The sequence below is a fragment of the Lepidochelys kempii genome, chromosome 11 (assembly GCF_965140285.1).
Source record: "Lepidochelys kempii isolate rLepKem1 chromosome 11, rLepKem1.hap1, whole genome shotgun sequence".
Lineage (NCBI taxonomy): Eukaryota > Metazoa > Chordata > Testudines > Cheloniidae > Lepidochelys > Lepidochelys kempii.
This window is the reverse complement of record NC_136390.1, coordinates 5,478,156-5,493,949: the sequence shown is the minus strand read 5'-3', so window position 1 is coordinate 5,493,949 and position 15,794 is coordinate 5,478,156.

Below are 15,794 nucleotides of genomic sequence, written 5' to 3'. Positions count from 1 at the left end.
GCCATGTAAGATCATATATATTCTGTAAACATATATATGGCATATGTGCCTCCTGTGATTAATTTGCCCTGGATCATGTGTGTTATGTATAGCCTGGATGGGGCTGGTCATGGGATCCTTGGGTTGATCCTTACTTCCAGCCACAGATACTTGTTTAGGGTCCAGATCTCTCATGCATGGAAATAACCAGTGGAATTCTTCCATAGTGAGGAAGGTGTTTGCCCATATGGAAGGAGTCAAGGATTCTGCCCGCAGCACCTCTTGAGATCTAATGGACTTTGGGGGACGTGCCAGAAGCAAGGGGCCACCCTGACATGTTACGTTCAGCTAACCACCCCCATCTGACTTAGAGGGAGAAGCCAGCTGAATCCTTTGACCTATCCCTTCCAATTCCAAACACCCAGAGCCACAAGTGGAGAAGCAGCCAGGCAGTTGGGAAAGGAGGAGAATACCACAGAGACGAAATTCCCCACTTATGCAGGTACCGCTCACCTGTGCAGGTACAGAGGGCAGCGTGGGAAGCTGGGAAGGGGCCACTTCCCATTCGCTAGTAGATGCTTTGCAATGGGGGTTTTAACACAGCACTTTAGCACGTTTCAGCAGAGTCACCAGAATGTATTTATCATCTATTTATTTTCACATTAGCAGCTTCCTCTGAGCTAGTTTCCTAGGGGAAAGTCCTCTTACAAAGGCAGACACCTAACTGATGGGAAATCTCACAGCTAACCGGGTCCCTGAGAGAAAGCTGCAGTGATTCATGTCAGGGATGCCACAAGTAAATTGTTTGCACAGGGACAGACTTCTGTTTCTCTCAGCCTGCCAGGAGCTAGCCAGTAACACCTAGTGCTAGGCACCATGGGGACCACCGTCCACTAATCATGCTTGACCCTGCAGAGCAGCTCCTCTGAGCGTGGGATAAGGAGTAAGGATGGTTATCAGCAGGTAGCATAGGTAGATTTACAGAGAGGCAAGTACAGGTTTCTGCTAATTAAACCTGAAATTGCTGTTTCCTTGGTATGCCAGTGTGTGTAGGGATATGTGCTAAATGAGGCTGGTATAAGGTGGACCTGAGTCTTGTTGGCAGAAAGAATCATTTTGAGGAACTGGCTAAGAGCTGTAACGTCACCATCTCCTGGGCATACCTGGCCTCCAGCTGTTAGCAAATGACACATACTTGGGCATTTACTGGACTTCTCGTTTCTGCTCCTTGAATCCCCAGGGGACAAGAGTTGCCAGAAATGCCTTTTTGCCCTATCTTTAGCTGCCGAGAGATTGGGTCCTTTGCTCTTAGATGCAGACTTAGCCACAATCATCCAATACTCCTCGTTGTTTTTACAAAAACTAATTTCCCCTTGCTAAATACTCACACCTTCTTGTCAACTGTTTCAAATGGGCCACCTTGTTTACACTGGCCTCATTAACACTACAAAAGTGATTTCCACTCCTTGTCAACTGTTGAGAATTGCCGACTTCCAACTTAAATTGAATTGGCTCGTTAGCACTGCCCCCCCCCGTCTTGGTAAGGCAATTCCCATCTTTTCATATGCTGTGTATTTATACCTCCCTACTGTATTTTTCACTCCATGCATCTGATGAAGTGGGTTTTAGCCCCTGAAAGCTTATGCCCAAATAAATTTGTTAGTCTCTAAAGTGCCACAAGGACTCCTCATTGTTTTTTTTCCATCCCCTCTATGCTAGATTATTATAACATGGTCTGCTCAGGGCCACCCTGGAGAGCCATGTGGAAACTGCAAATAATTAAGTGGCCCATCTTCTGGAACACAGCAGATGGACAAGAGCTCTGTGCTCTGCACTCACTGCCAGCCCACTAAAAGGTCATTCCATTTAAAGCCCAGGTAGCGTAGGTCCCAGCTATTCCAGACACGGGGTTTTCTGAGGTTGCTGGACTGCCACTGCCTAAAGGAGCCTCCAGCATTATCTGGCAACAGGCCCTGCAGCAGAGCCAGTTTCTGGGCAACTGAACAAGTGAAGCTGGCCTGAAGGAGGGTGCCTGATTGGGTACACCACCTGATTGCTGGGAAGAGTCAGCAGTCTGGCTTCTAAGCCCAGCAGCCACAGCAGTTTAGTGGCTGCTCAAAGCATCCACCCATGGCTGCGATAGCGTCTGCTTGTTTGCAGCCTTGGGCCCTTCCGGGTTCCAGTCCTGCACCTGCCTTGCCTTGTTCCATGGAACTCAATCCTGACCCTCAGCTCTGATTTCTGACTTCAGCTCAACCCTGGCCTCCTATTCCTGACTTCTGACTTTAGCTCTAACCACCAGCCCCGGCTCCTGCTCTAACCAGTAAGCATGACTACCCATGTCCTGGTCACTGACACAATGAGGTGCTGGGGAGGGAGAAACAAGGCAGGCATTAAAGGAGTGAGGCTGGAAGTATCATGGAGTTATTAAAGCCCCAGTGCCTGGAGTCATGTGAATACACCAAAATCTCAGTTTGCATTTTTAAAAGTAAGGTTTTTTAGCCCTCATGATTGCAGAGACACTTGAAAATGTGTCCCAAGTTAGGCTCAGAAATCAGAAAGCAAATCAAAAGGACCCAGCATTTATCATTTTTAAAACTCTCATGATTTTTAAGCCAGATTCATGATTTTTGGAGGCTTGATTCATTGTTTTTGAATACTTTGAATTGGCAAAACTGATATTTAACCCAGAGGAGGTCACATTTAAGCCACTTATTGTGGAACATTTTTAAAGGAGCCTCTCCTTAAGTTGTTGCCAACACAACATTGGGCCTCATTCTGATCTGGCATGTACCTGTTTTACACCAAAATAACTCCACTGATTTAACTGGAGTTACTCCTGATTTACCCACTTGCCTTCACAATAACTATGTATGTGTGTGAAAGCAGGAGAGAATTAAAATGATGGAACTAAGGGGCAGGTCTCATTTTAAAATGTGGGAATTTCCCACTCTGCAACCAACTTCCATTAAACTGTCATTGGAAAGAGTATATTATAAAAAAAAAACCTAGGTTAAGAGAACACTAAGGTTGCAAAATCAAGCACTCAAAAGCTAGGAAATGCCCGCTTTAAGGTTGAACATGTAACCTTAATTCAGCCCCCACCCAACCCCACTCTGAGATCATCTTTAATCACATGATTAGATACTAAGGTAGAACTTCTACTGGAAAATTCCAGATCTAACTGAGAATGCTTTTCAGTCAGAAAATGCCAGTTCAACAAAAGCAAACTGTTTTGCAGCAGCAGGTTGATTTTGATGAATTTCCATGTTAAAACAAAAAAAAAACCAAACGTTTTGACATTTTTGGAACAGAACATTTCAGTTTTTCCTTTCAAAATGACTTGTTAGAAAATTAGTTTTTATACTATAAAAGAACTTTTAAAATACAATGTTGAAATTGGAAAGAAACATTTGATTTTATCGAAAGAAAATGTTTCAATTGACCTGAAACTAATGTGTATGGGAGGTTTGGGGTTTGTTTGTTTTTTTCAAAATTTTGCAGGAAATTTTGAAATTTTCATTTTAGTTCCATTCTGGAACAAGAAAAAAATGGCAAGCTCACTGAATTTCCCACAAAATCGAAAATCCAATTCCCTCCCAGGTCTGTTTTCAATGATACACTCATAAGCATTTTTTAACATGGGGGCAAATATGGTGTTTCACCTAACTTCAGTCTCAGAAATGGCTGACCTGTTTTTGCTGACATTTTTCACACAGAAAACTTCAGCTTGAAGCAGAGACCCAGTATGGAAACTTTCAGCCCATATGATTAATTTGTCAAGAGGATAAGTAACTGAAAGTGTGAGGAACGATAGGCCACATAGTGCTATCTCTATATCTATAATTAAAGTCCATACAATTAATACCTTCTCTCTATCTCTCCCACTCTCTCTCTTTCTCTTCCATTCAGTTCAGCGTGAGTTCCCCTTAACACAGCACACATAGCTATTTTTCCTGTCCCTATCAGTAGCCAGAAGGCTGGGTATTTCAATCCCAACCCATCTCGACTGAGCAGATCAGAAAACAGCACTTCAGTTTGCTGGTCCATAATCACCACCAGGAAACATAATTCAGCCTTCATACACAGTAAGTACTGATGAGATTTACTGGAATTACAAGCTGTCTTTATGTACATGCTGGGAACAAAAGCCATGGCTGTGAATTCTTTGGCTGAAGGATACATACCGAGCATGTTGCTGGAAAAATCAGACGTTTACAGCAACACAAAGTAGATAAATAACAAGAGAAGCATTCTTTCTGATCAGCATATCTTTTAACGATGAGCATAATTAATCATTTGAAAAATTTGCCAAGGGTCATGGTGGATTCTCCATCAGTGACAATTTTTCAATCAGGATTGGATGCTTTTATAAAAGATCTACTCTAGAAATTATCTGGGGGCCTGTGTTATGCAGGAGGTCAGACTAGATGATCACAATTGTCCCTGCTGGCCCTGGAATCTATTAATCTGTAGGCCTCTTGCAACAGATACAGTATTGGGTATGTGTTAAAGCATCCTGGTTAACTTCCTAAGAAAGGAACATGAGTTGTTAATCGCCCAGGCTGTGGATAATAACAGTGAGCACATTTGAGAGAGTCCTAGTTCATCTTCCAGCTAGTCAATTCTATTTCCAGCCCTGGAGGAGGATCACAGCATTAAATCTTTGATCAGCCAAAATGTATTTCACCAAGAAATACATTGGAATAAGAAGTTTGCAGGACTATGCTTCCATTCCTCAAAACTCAAACATTATTTCCAGCTGCCGTGTTGTTTTTTGGGTTTGTTTTACTGTTGTGACGGCTCTGAACGAAATCGCAAAAATGAGAGGATGATTGACTGGGCCTCTTGTTCCTTTCCTTTTACTTCCAGATTGTGAAGCTGTGTTACATGACTCAAGCAAACACAGTTCTTCTGCACATTTGCAGAGGGCTGGTTCTGGTCCCAGATTTATGCCAGTAACTTCATTGAAGTCAAAGGCCCTCATCCTGCAAAGATTTACACATGTGCTTCACTTTACACACATGCACTGTGAGTAGTCCCATTTCCCCCCACTGTGATGCTGGAGTAATGGAGTGGTGACCCAGGAATGTTCTTTCTCTCCTTTCCTCCTTAAGAAAGTGTGTTGATGGACAATCTGTCCTATCACACAAGTCATCAGAGGTTAAAGCACTATATGAATTCAGGAGGGATGATAAACTGCTGAAAGATTTGCAAATTACTGAAGACTGAAAAAACAGTGTAATTTAATGTTCTGCATTGGCCTAATGATCTCTGCTTATTATGCACACCTGGACTTTTGCCTGCTGGGTATTCATCAGCGCATTATATATAATGTTTTTCTTTACCATTAATTGGGCTTACCACTCCCCTTTTGAAGTCCTAATATATTCCAGTAGCATTTCATCTCTTATTAATCATTTTAAGGAAATAAACAGGAACACATCATCACCACTTTCTAAAAGACGGCATCTGTGAGGAACCTGAGTGCTAGTGGAGCTTAATGGTAATCTTATGAAAGTTTCCAAGAAGTGGATGGTTAGTTTAGTCTGCAGTGAATGACTTAACTTGGTAGGATTGAATAAAAGGTCTGTTTATTGAACTGCCTGGTGATAAGTTCTGAGCAAACAAGAATGGAAGAAAATTATGATAATGATAAATTTGATAACTTAGTATTATTTGCCCAGAAGAGCATATGATCTAAATTGACAGGAAAGGGCGTTATCTCTATTGTGCAGATGGGGAAGTGAGGCACGGAGAGATTAAATGATTTGCCCAAGATCCAACAGGAAGTATGTGTCAGAGCTGGGAATTGAACACTAATCTCCTGAGTCCTAAACCAGTGTCTTAACCACAAGGTACAATTCCTCTGAAGTGGAACAGGGAATTATTTTATCTCTTTGTGCCTGTGAGCTCTCCACTCAGCATCGGGAGCAGATGTTGCAGCTGCCAAGTTCAAGTAGCTCATTGAACTTCCAAGTGCTATGAACCTGGACCAGTCCCTTATTTCCCAGGGCCAATATTTTGCGCTTGCAATAAGTTAAAGATGTAGAGCAGCTATTATCCATGTTCCTAGCTCACTATTGTTTTCAATGCTCAGATTCAGAGCTTCCAAGCCCATCACGTTCCAAGCAGAGGGGATTTAGAGAGCAAAAAGCAAGGATTTAATACCACATTAAGAAGCTATTTATTGAAACGGTGAGATGCCGACTAAAAATTGGCATGAAGCAAAGCTGATTGCATTTGTTGCTTAAATGCACAACCTAACAAGTGTGTTTATCCTTTGAGTACAATGCAAACTCATAGCTCACTGAACAGCAGAGGTCTAAACTACAAGTTGTTCCATTGCAAATCTAAACCATTTTCAAGGCTCTGGATTTTTGTTGTTCACAACAGGTGCGGAGAGATGAGTTCATAGTCCTATTAGTCAAAGCCTGTAAATGCTTTTTTTCTAGTTAGTGTCAAAAATCTCTCACAGTATATAGTGTGCAAAATAGAGAGAACAGTACAAATTATTATCATTACATTTGTATCACAATAACACCTAGAAGCCACAACTGAGAACAGGGCCATATTGTGCTGGCTGCTGTGAATACATGTAGTAAGAGGCAGTTCCTAGTCTACAGACTTACAATTAGAACCGGGCAGGAAAGCTGCAAACGTTTTAGAGATTTCAAAAATTCTCTCTTTCCACACTGGGAAACTGGGAACTTTCAACATTTTTTTGCAAAATAACAGAGAGAAAGAACAACACAAGACCTGCTCTGCAATAGCCAGGTGGTGAGGGCAAACATGCGGGAGGTTGGAGACCGACATTCAAGATGCTGCTTTGCCTGATTCAACAGAGGGAGTTGATCCTGGATCTCCCCCATGCTAGCTACACGACCTGCCTTCTCAGCTATTCTGGGGTTGTTGTTTTTTTCTTTCTCCTTTTGATCAGAATTTCCATCCTGGACCTGAAACACTTTTTTCGCCCAACTTGTTAGGTTCCTGTGAAAAGTTTCTGTTTTGATTAATCAGCCTTTTTTGATAGAAAAACCATGTCATCAGAAAATTGCCTGCCTTTACTACAGCGTAATTGGAAGAGACAGACAAAAAGTGGGGAAGCTGCTCCATTACTTTAAAGGCCAGATTCTGATCTTATTTGCCCCAGTGTGGTTACATGGTGAGTGCTTCAGTGGAGTTACTCCAGATTTACTCCAGTGTAACTGACAGCAGGGTTATGGCTCCAGGTTCCTGCAGCAAGGCTATCTTGGCTATGGGGCACATGTGTTGCATTTTCTAGTCCCTTTTCTCCTGCTGGAGAACAGGTGTTTTTTAAAAAAGGAGGACTTGTGGCACCTTAGAGACTAACCAACTTATTTGAGCATGAGCAAGTGAGCTGTAGCTCACGAAAGCTCATGCTCAAATAAATTGGTTGGTCTCTAAGGTGCCACAAGTCCTCCTGTTCTTTTTGCGAACACAGACTGACACGGCTGCTGCTCTGAAAGGTGTATTTAAAGTAGCTCTGCTTATGCTGTTAAAGCTACTCTACGCCACACAATATACAAGATTGACGCACGACTAACTGGCCTTTCTGCTCCCCCAGCTCCGGCTGGGATCAGTTTAACTCCCAACTTATCTTAGATCAGTCTCCAACCATACCTACTGCCTGACCTACCCCCACCATGCCCACTACGCCAAAGGGGCTGGAGCAGGGAGCATGGAACTGACTGTACCAATATTCGGCCACCTTGGGATTCTCCTATCCCAAGGGAACTCCCAGAGGAGCCATTCAGGCAGCATTCTCTCTGCTTTGCAACTGCCTGAGCAGCCAGAATCGGTGGGAAAGAACCTGGCCTAAAGATAGGCCTGTACTGTAACCCTTGCCTGCAATGAACTGTGTGGAATCCCCATCTTGTGGGAAATGATGATGTTTCAATATTTGTCTTCCTCCTGAATCGGGATAAAAAGTTAAAATATTGCAACTTTTTGCCAAATGGAAAGTTCCAAAAAAATTTCCACTGGGAAATGTTGAAATGTTTTGTTTTGAATCAGTCTGACATTAAACTACATGTGCCTGAGTTGCCACAGCGCCTCATGGGAGTTGTAGTTTGGGTGACCTAGGTAATGCTCCCCAGCTGACTACATCTCCCATCATGCACAACAGTAATGGGACTCCTGTCACCTGTGGTGACTCATCCCAGGGAGAAGGGGCAGTGCATTGTGGGAGATGTAGTTCAGCTAGGAAGTCCTTACCCAGATGGGAGCATGATTTACAACTCCCATGAGGCATCACAGCAACTCAAGCAAATGGGGATTAATGTTTACCTGACCGGAAGAAAAATGTTTCATTTTGATTTTCCTGACTGAATTAAAAACAAAATCAGCAAAACTGACATTTTCCCATGGAAAAAATTCAGTGGTGCAGAAACCACATTTACCAGGCAAAACACAGTTTGACAGAATTCCCAACCAGCTCAGCAGAATGGCTGCACGCACCTCTACTGCTACCATGTTGCATTCAAGATGGGGTAACATTTTAGCACTGCTGAAGTGACTCCTGGATGTTGAGTCAATGTTGGCCCTGAGGAAATCCCAGCCTTCATCTTTATTTCATCAGCCATCACAGGACCAGCTCATCTGAAAGCTTTCCGATAACCAAATGGGAAACCCGCAGGTCTTAATACCCACCTGCAAAAGTTTAAAGCAGCCAGCTTCCACTGGTAATTTATGGGGTAGGGAAAGAACAGAGGCATTGATATAACAACCCAAGAGTGGCTTTCATGGGCTGCTATTAACATATTATTAAGTCCAGTGGTGAGCTGCAGCCAGTTCGCTAGAACCGGTTGTTAAATTTAGAAGCCCTTTTAGAACCGGCTGTTCCGCGAGGGAGAACTGGTTCTCAACAAGCTTCTAAATTTAACTGGCCAAAAGTGGCGCCTTAGGCATCACCTCCATGGGTGCTTGAGCCCTGGAGCACCCACGGGGAAAATGTGGTGGGTGCAGAGCACCCACCGGCAGCTCCCCGCCCCACCCCCGGCCGCAGCTCACGTCACCTCACCTCCGCTCCGCCTCCTCCCCTGAACGCGCCGCCCCGCTCTGCTTCTCCACCCCCCCTTTCCCGCGAATCAGCTGTTCGGTGGGAAGCCGGGGCAGGCTGAGAAGCAAGCGGTGGCTTCCCGCTTGGGCCCAGGGAGGCAGAGGTGAGCTGGGGGGTGGAGTGCGAGGAGAGCCACCCGTACCGCAGCAGGTAACGGAGGGGGGGTGCACGCAGGGGAACCACTCCCCGCCCCAGCTCGCCTCTGCCACCCTCGGCCTGAGCGGGAAGCCACGGCCTGCTTCTCAGCCCTCCCTGGCTTCCCGCCGAACAGCTGATTCGCGGGAAGCCGGGGTGGGGTGCGCGGAGAAGCAGAGCGGAGCGGTGCGTTCAGGGGAGGAGGCAGAGCGGAGGTGAGCTGGGGCCAGGGGCAGGGTGGACAGCTGCCGGTGGGTGCTCTGCACCCACCAAATTTTCCCCATGGGTGCTCCAGCCCCGGAGCACCCAGGGAGTCGGCGCCTAAGGCACCACTTTTGATGTGATCAGTGGGGGGAGCGGCCACTCCCCCTGCTCCCCCCCAGCTACGCTCCCCTACCCCTAGGAGCCAGAGGGACCTGCCGGATGCTTCCTGGGAGCTGTCCCAGGTAAGCACCGCCGGGACTCCCCACCTCGCCCCCCGGCAGGTGCCTCTGGCTCTTAGGGGTGGGGTGGGACCCACTACGGTGGCCCACGAGACCCTTCTGCCCAGTTCTGGGGGCAGTCAGGGGACAGGGGAGGGGGATGGATGAAGCAGGGGTCCTGCGGGGGGGGAGACAGGAGTCCTGGGGGGCGGGGGTGGGCAACGACCCCGTCGTGGGGTGAGGAGGGAACCCGTTGTTTAGATTTTGGCAGCTCATCACTGATTAAGTCTATTATTAGTTTTACATCACCGCAAATTATTTCACAAGTGTTAACATTTCCTGTTCTTTGTGACATACATTCATGCCTGGGGAATTGGTAGAAGAAGCTATAGATTTGGATTTCCCCAGCACTAGAAGAACTGATGGTTAAGAGAAAAGAAGTTCAAAGTAAATTGAGCAGAGAAGCAGGGTAAGCAATTTCATGCATTTTAATTATGAGGTTTTATGAAGTTTGCTAGGCCAAAAAGAGATCCAGGTGTGAAACTGTGCTACGTGGAACCTCCCCAGGTTACCAGATTTCAGAAATTGTGGTCCAATTAATATACTATAGCTCTGGAGGGGTAAAAAATGCAATCTAATGACTGCATATATATAAATGAATCTCCGCTGGGATGTTAGGACAGAACTTTTACCCACTAGTTTGAGTGGGTTTTTTTTCATGATGTGTAAGAAATCCTGTGTGTGTGTGTGTGTGTGTATGCATACATGTGTGCATACAGGGACAGGTGTGCGTGTGTATCTTACTCATTCACTTCACAAGCCCATGACAGCTATAGTTCCAAAAGCTTCCCAGACGGTTTTTTCAAAAGGAGGTTCTTGCAAGTACCTGGACTTTTCTTTTCTTTTTTAATACATAGTACCCATAGGAAGTGCTAATAAGCAAACGGCATCTTTGAATTCCCTGACAGCAAGCTACAGACAAGATGGTAAACGATGTGTGTAAAATACTTCCCTACCTCACCTGGGTGTTGTGATGAGGGTCATCAAAATACCTGAGTGGATGATCCTGGCTAAATATATTTTTTATCCAATACTTACAAATGTTCCGGCATGACCAGAGGACATGAGTTACATTCCCCCTGGTTGTTCGCATCTCCAGCAGTTACCACCCCCCTTCAGACCACACTGGTACAACTTGTGTGGGAAATATGCGTCTCCGGAAAGGCATAACAGAACATGCTTATGGCTCAGAAGCATCTGGCAGCAGTAATTCTACAGTATGCGGTTCTTTTGCTACCATCTCCTTGCCCTGACCTCCTGGAGCTGTGAAGCTAACGAATCAGATACTCGATAAAAGATGCCTTTCTGCTCCTTTTCTCTCCACCCTTCCAAAGTGACCTCTAAGCCCCAGCGTTCCCCTCTGATGTCCACGTGCTTTTCCATCATTTGCTGCATTTCACAACTGATTTCCCAAATTGTCGCTGACATTAAGATGCTTTCCCAGATGTAAATGCTGATAGCAATCAGCCCTAAATACAGTCCTTGTACTGACAGATCATTAGACTGTGAATAAAACATGGGAGATATATATAGAGAGAGATATATTTCTGATCAGCAGTAGGTGTGTTGACTGCTTTCATGTGAGGCAGGAATGTAGGTGTGATAAGACGCATTATGTATAAATCACGTGTTGGCTCGTGGTGAACTTTCCATAGCTACAAAGATAAAACGGCTTCTTCTCCCTCATTAACTCAGCAATGACAAAGCACTGCAGGGACCCTTCTACTACATGGAAAACATCTGTCTAGATTAAACTTCAGGAAACCTACTGCAAATCATGTGTGGCTTCTTCCCTAATAAAGTTGCATATGGGAGGGCAGCCTTAGGTGTCCTTCCTGCTTTGAGACAACTGCAGCTACAAACAGCCCTATGCAGAGATCATCCTGTTACTGCTGATGTGCCTAACCCTGAGAGCAAAGTTTCCCATCTTCATTTGGCCAGGTCATAAACTCAGAAATGAGCAGATTCTACCTGCATTGGGAATTATGCTGGGTTTTCTGTCTCCATTAAGAGAACCACCCTCATCCCTTCAATCCCCAACAGCCCCTATTCTACAGTTTAATGGTTCTCCACGTTCTGGATCAGCTGGTTCTAGCTCAGTTAATCAGTTCCTGCCATTGCAGAGGGATTGGTGCACCTCAGGCCCTCCAATTCTCTGCCTGTGGAACACAATAGATTAGCCTCTCGGGGGTTGTAATGCTTTGGTCTAATTCTGGTTATTGGCTTGGTGTGGAGGTGGTTGGGTGGTGTTTAGTAACTTGTGATAAACAGGAGCTCAAACTAGATGATCTGGTGGTCCCTTCTGCCATATGTGCCCGCTTCCTCTGGACCCGGGGGGTGCTCACCCCCTCCACTCCGCCCCAGGCCCCACCCCCGCCCCACCTCTTCCCTCCCAGTTCCACCCCCTCCCCCGAGCTTGCCCTGTCCTAGGTCCTCCCCCTTCCTACCAGAGCCTCCTGCACACCAAAACAGCTGATCGTAGCAGGCAGGATGTGCTGGGGGGGGGAGCGGGGAGTTGATCAGTGGAGCCACCAGCAGGCGGGAGGCGCTGGGGAGGGGGGGGAGCTGGCTGTCAATGTCACTAATTTTTTTGCATGTCAGAGTCAGCACCGGTGCCTTCTGCCCTCAAACCCTATGCCTTTATGAACTCTACAGACCTCTTTTTATGTGGCCGAGGGCGGGGGGGGAGAGATTTTCTGAAAGATGCTCCTCTACTCTATTTTATACCACCGCAATGGGCACAGTAAAAGGAAAAGACAAGTCCTCTTATGGATCCACTTGCCCTGCCAACCCTCATACCCAATACCCTTTCCCAATTCCTTTTCCAAGCTTTCTAGGCCTATGCAAACAGACGGCAGTTTGAGAATCATAGTTAAGATGACTGCGGTTTAACAATCTTCCCCATCCTCTATGAAGAGCATGACTTATCCAAAACTAGATGGCCCCCTAAGTATTCTGTGACTACCTATCTCTCTCTTGTGTCAGCTTCTTTACTGGGGAATATCACCCAACTTGACAGAGGATTCGGAAATGTCTATGGGCTGCTTTACTCGTTCCTAGAAGCAGAATGTTCAAAAGTCCGTTTGTGAAGAATACTTGATTTTTAATGAGAGAGGCAGAGTGGTCATACATTAGACTGGGGATGGGATGGAGGGGACAAGAGACCTGGATTCTATGCCTGGTTCTGCCACTCACCTGGTATTTGACCTTGACCCTTCTGTGTCCCCTCCCGCCAGTTGTCTATTTGGACAGTAAACTCTCCAGAGCACAGTTTGTCTCTATATACGACGCCTAACACAATGATGCCTCAGTCTCAGTCAGGGTTTTAGGTGCCTCTTTATCACTTCCTCAAGGCAAAGAGACAAGAGAACGTGGTGAGCCACTTGTCACCAGTGCAGTTCTCTTATAATCCTGTATTATGTGGTTAGTACCAACAGTGTGGCTGGGAGGAACAGAGTTAGGCAGGCCCCTGAAGGTGGTGACTCAAGGTATATAGACCTGATACCGTGGAGAAGATGGGTAAAGAAGAGCAGGGAAATAGAGGCAGCTCAGGGGCCAGAAAGATGATTTCGGTGGCTGATTTTTATTTCATTTCAAGGAGAGCAAAGTTGAGGGAGGAAGGATGGCCCAGTGCTTAGGATGCTAGCCTGGGACTTAGGAGACCTGGGTTCACAGAATTCCTGGCTGACTACGAGCAAATCACTTCGGGCTAGACTGACCAAGGGGACTTAGATGCAGCATTGCAATGCCTCATGTTTAGGTGCCCTGAGTAAAGCTCCCCATGCATTGTCTGTGGGGAGAGTTAGACACTTAAGCAAAGTCTTCTCAGAAGCCAGCACGCTGAGCGGGGAACCTCCTAAGCTCGCCCGTAGTGCAACCCAGAGGAAAGGGGCCGGGGCTGGGCCCAGGACCCGGCTCCTCAAAGCACCTAACTCCTTAGGTGCCTGACTGACAAGCCAGAGGGAAGTGCCTGTCTCCACTCGTGAGTCTCTGCTGTGAACCCTCTCCCGGAGTTAGGTGCTTAAGTCCCTTTGTGACTCTAGCCCTGTGTGTCTGAGTTGCTCATCTGTAAATTAGGGTTAATAGTGTTTCCTTACCTCACAGATGAATACATTAAAATGTGAAGTTCTCAGACACTGTGGCAACAGGGACCTTATAAGAGCCGAAGCTAGAGACGAGTGAGAGTTTTAGCTGTCTGGGCAGAAAGAATGGGATCTTAGAGATACAGTGGAAAAAATACTCATCATCCTCTAGGTCTTTATTTATGGTGCCTAGTCTGAGGGCCCTGAGCTGAAAGCTGCAACAAGGAATTAGTTCTGTTAGTCCAATTTTCCCTCTGATGCCCCCGTGCTTTCGCCTCGTTAGCTACTTCTGCTTGGAAGTTGCTCCCTCTAATCGTGTATAAAGCCACCGCATGTTCCTCCTCCAAATCACTCCTTAAAACTCACCTCTGACTTGATGGCTGCACGACGCTTGGTAACGGCTCGGCAGTTGGTGACCTGGGATCACTGCTTTTTGTATTAATCACAAGCATCTCGCTGTCCCCTGGCGCTCCCCCTAGCAGTTGGCTGCACCTTCCTATTGTCTCTCACCACGCAGATTGTAAACTCTTTCGGGGCAGGGACCAGATTTGTGTTTGGATGCGTTTACAGAGCCTAGAACAACGAGGCCTTGATCCCCGATGGGGGCCAGGAGCTGCTTCCACAATACAAATAATAAGCAATCATGATCAGAAAAAAATCAGAGGAGAAATGAGCAGCTGGGGCAGAGAAATTAGGAGGAATCCCATGCAGCTGCTGAGAATCCCCTAATGGGAATTCCCTAGCTGAAATCCTATTGGGAGCAGCAAGAGAGAATTGGACATCAAAGAGGTTCAATGTAGGGAAATGTCATAGCAGCCAGGAAAGGCTAATTTTTTTGGCACAGTGTCCCCGTAAGTGGATGTAATTAGACGCTTATCCAGGCAGTGTGAGATGAGTTCCAGTATGCCCTCTCACTCTAGGCCTCTTCCTATTCCTTCAGCACAGTCCTGAGAGATCATTTATTGAGAGCCGGCCAGCTGGAAGGAAGCCTGGCAAGGCTGAAGGAGATAAATCTTCTCCCAAGGGAGTGAGGAGCTCTGCTCTCTGTAGGGCATTTCTCAGGTCGTACCAGGCACTTTCCCATGAGAATCTCCAAGTGTATTGATTAATCTGGGCAGGTAAATACTGATATCCACATTGAAGAGCTGGGGTAAGTGAGGAACTGCATGGGGAGAGCTTACCTCAGACAGGGACTCATGGGTATGGCTTTGGAAAAAACCTTCCAGAGCCAGCTCTAATGACTAGCCAGCACTCCTCAGAGCTAGGAATATAACCCATACATAATCCTTCCCCTCTAGTGCTCAGCTCTAACCACTAAGCCATACACCTTCCCGGAGCCAGGAATAGAATCCAAGAGGTCTGGCCTCCTAATCCTCAGCAGCACTTGCTACCCAATGTGTGACATTCCCTCTACTTCGTTCCCCAGGGCAGGTATTGTATCTCTTTGAGAAGCACGCCTGTTTCTGCAGTGTGCCTAGTCGTGGGAGAGCCAGGCTCAGTCATACGGGGGAGATGGTGAAGGAGGGAAACAGAAAAGAGCAAGGCAGGACTGATGAGGGGAAGCTAGGAGAGCAACCCTGTCGGGTCAGCGCTCCCCTGCCAGAGAAGAGGCACGCCCCTGCCCGCAATGCCTCCTCACCAGTACCACCCCTGCACGCTCTCTCAACGGTGTCGTTGTGGCCCAGCTGTCCCCAGTATGAATGTGGAATCCCTGGGGATGCTGGCACAGTGTGGCTTCAAGTCCTGCATGATCGGCCGTGCATTGGCATCCGCAGCACCCCAGTGTTTATTACTGCTCAAGGAAGACCTGATCCGATCCATCCCACTCCATGTGGGCCTGATCCTGCCCAGCAGCAGCATGTGACCTGAGCAAGGGATGCAAGCTCAGACGCTCTCTCACTTCCACAGAACTTGTCCTGGAGACAGTTGTTACACATAAATGTGGTGTACTGAAGATGGCATCTAGCCCACCTTTTACTCCCTTCCCCTCTGAGATGTGGCAAATGGAACTCAGTCACAGCTGGAAGTTTGAGC